This window comes from Tupaia chinensis, unplaced genomic scaffold (assembly GCF_000334495.1).
Source record: "Tupaia chinensis unplaced genomic scaffold, TupChi_1.0 Scaffold000088_1, whole genome shotgun sequence".
NCBI classification, from domain to species: Eukaryota; Metazoa; Chordata; class Mammalia; order Scandentia; family Tupaiidae; genus Tupaia; species Tupaia belangeri.
In genome coordinates this window covers 7,762,783-7,766,092 of record NW_006159550.1, presented here as the reverse complement: position 1 = coordinate 7,766,092, position 3,310 = coordinate 7,762,783, and positions in this window count along the sequence as shown.

Sequence of the window (3,310 nt, the reverse complement as noted above, 5' to 3'; positions counted from 1 at the left end):
GGCGCGGGGTCCCGGGAGAGCCAGGCTGGGTCGCGGCGGCTGGCCACCCCCGCGGGCCGGCTTTTTGTTAGCCTGGATTCCCGGCTGCGCCACGCGGGCCCTGGACGCAGCGCTCTGAACTGTGCCCGGCCTGGCTCATGACCGACTCCCGACTCCGGGCTGTGCGGACTATGGGAACCCAGACACCTTAAATGATGTGGAGGAGCCGGAGGACCTGGCGCGCAAGCACGGTGTGCTTCTTCCGCTGGAAGTGTATGGTGTTTTTTTTAAGCCTCCTTTTTAATCAAAAAGGGCGGAAGAGGAACTGAGATAGAATGTTTTAAAGAAGTCCAATAACGAACGGCTCTCTGGTCTTCTCCATAGCTGCCTGGGTTCAAGTCTCACCTTCAGCGCTAACGACTTGCATGACTTTGGGCCCATGGTCACTGTCTCTGTCCCTCCCCAACCTCAGCTGTGGCATGCCTGCTGGTGTCCTGGGAAGGAGCCCTGCTCGTCTGCCCAGCACTCCCTGGCCACAGTTGTCTTCTGACCCCGAAGGGCCTTGTGTGTGTCTGTGTGTGGGGGGTGCTTAGGGTTCATCTTAGTGACAAGAGCGTGATCTAACCTCCAGCCTTGCCTCTGGTCCACAGCACAAGGCCTTATGGCAGACCGTTTGCAGTAGAAACCCAGGGTCAGTGGGCCCCTGCATTTTCAGATAGCTGCTAAGTAACAGGAAAAAGGGCTCCCAGCCGCTGCACCTTCCCCCTGACTCATCAGCACATGCAATTAGCAGAGGGCTAATTATCAAAGTGACATCTACGTAGCGAATGTCTGTGAATGGCCCTTAAGTGGGATGTGCTGGGCACGCAGCCCAACCCTGAGGACTGGGGTGGGGGGAGGGTGCGTCTGTGTCCAGCAGCCAGCACTGGCTCCAGCTCTAGCCACCCCTGAAACCTAGCGTGGAGGGACTCGAGCTCTCTCCTCTGGAATGTGAGGCAAAGGGTTCACAGTTAGGGTTAGGGCTAGGGTTAGGGTTAGGGTTAGGGTTAGGGTGTTTCTAAGACTTGTACATGCCAGGAAGGAGCATCTCACCTCTGTGGTCTCATTTGGTGCCCCCTGCTTTCCAGAGGGGGGACTAAAGCACAGAGAGGGTATGTAACTCACTACAGATCACACAGCTAGCAGGGTGGCACCGGGCTTGGACTGCCTGTTCCTCAAAATGTTTGCTGGACTCCCACGTAGTCGGCTGTAGTTTAAGTCCTGGACCCAATGGCTTAAAACTCATGCTGGTGTGTGTGTGCGCCCAAAAAGAGAATGGAGAAGAAGGGATTGTGGCATGGCCCTCCCCCCTGGGGGGTGATTTCTCTCTTTTTGTCACTCTGGCAAGTGCATGTGCCCAATAGCAAAAATTTCTCAAAAACAAAAACAAAAAACGTTTTGCAACAAAATAAACATATGCTCTAATCCATTTTCCATCAGAGGGGGTGAGCCACAGAAGAGGGGAGCAGAGAGAACCCCTGGGTGGGCCTGGTCAGCCACGACCCTTCTGTTGTTCCCACCTACTTCCTTCCCTGTCTCCGTCCTGCTGGGGTCCTGGCTGCACACGCAAGGTCCAGTGCATTTTTCAAGCCAGGCAAGTGGAGACTGCAACCCTGGGTCATGGCTGGCCGTGAGACCAGCTCCCTCGGAACGGGCTTACCCACTGCACCACGGTGCCCACCAAGGGATGGTCTCAGGGCTGGGTGATGCAAGGGATGCGAACCTCCGTCAGGTCCACGGTGGGTGTTTTTATATGCATCCTTTTATTTTAAAATAAGTTTCATAAATTTTATTTGATGATCAATACTGTCTACTTCACAGGACTTTTATGACGATCCAATGAGTACATTTTTAAAAAGGCTATTGTAGAAATGGCTTTTTATGGCTTATTTGTTAAATTCTCAAAAAAAATATATTTCATAAGACAGTGATTTTTCTGTGTGTGGCTCAAGGTTTAGCTTCGTCCAAAGCATTAAGTGTTCTGTGTGTTTCCAGGCTCCACAGGGAGCCTGCCGGACTCTTCCCTGGGGCTGAGACTGAATTGAGCGACCCTGAGAGGCGCCCCCACTCCTAGCCCTCCTCCTGGTATAGGACACCCTCCTGGATGCAGCTAGAAGCAGGACTAGAGAAATAAGAATGTCCCCACCTCTGTGAGGCCTTCTGCTCTCACCCAGCCTGGATCACCCACCCCTTCCAGATGGCCAGGGGCGAATCAGTCCCACATGGGAGCCCTCATTCCCTGAGTACCTCCTGCTCGTAGGTGGCTTCTGGTCGCAGACTGCCAATGTTTCTCTCAAGGGAGAGCGGAGGAGGGGCACGTCCGAGGGCACGCTGAGAGTGTGGGCCAGGAGCCCTGATTTCCAGCGAGAGCTTGGTGACAGCCCTGGACACCAGAGCTCCTGGGGAACAGGAAGTCCTCTCACTGTTCACCCTTGGCTTCTGACTGCTGCCACCTCGGCTGCCCTCTGTGGTGGCCCACGCACAGGCCGTGAGTGACGGCGTGGAGTGCACACAAGGCTGGACACTGAGCCGAGGTCTGCACCGCACTTGCTCTGACCGTGGGCCGAGAAGAACATCCTGAGTCTTTTCCCTGCTGGCCTTCAAGGACTCGCCCTCCAGAGGCTGCTTGTCACCTGGCTTGCTGTCATCTTCTGGACTTCAAGGGTGACAGACCTGCAGGCGGGTTTATTCTTTGGCCAAGTTGACAGATGACCAAATAAAACAGAAGTTTTTATTGATTTATTTTTAAATGACTTCTCGTTCACATTTAATTGTAGCACGTGGCTATAGGCACACGGTGCAGGTTTTCAAAGTACGCGGGTAGTACCTGGCATCCGGTGCTGCCGGTACATGCTGTCAGCCGAGACCTTTCCGTTCCAGCTTCCCAGAGCCCCCCCCCCACGTCCGGTCCCCAGAATCTACACCGTCCTCCTGCTGCTGCACCTTCACATCTGTCCTTTCTGCCCTGGACGGCAGGCGTCTGGGACGCGCCAAGTGGAGACATACCGTGCTTGTCTTTCGCAATCTGGCTTGCTTCTCTACTTACCGTTCAATCTATATTCGTCCATTTCGTGTCAACGGCCAAGTCTCATTGCTCCTTAGACTGAGTAGTACTCCACAGTGCCCATGCTGAAATGCAAGTATTTGAAGCAAAATATTTAAAAAGAGGGCCAGGTGGAGATGACGTCCATCGGTTAGGACTCTGTGTTGTGAGTAATGGAAATTACGTTACTCTAAACAGTACAGGGATCTGGGCCCGTCCCTTGGAGAGTTTGGGAGAGTGTCAGCTGAG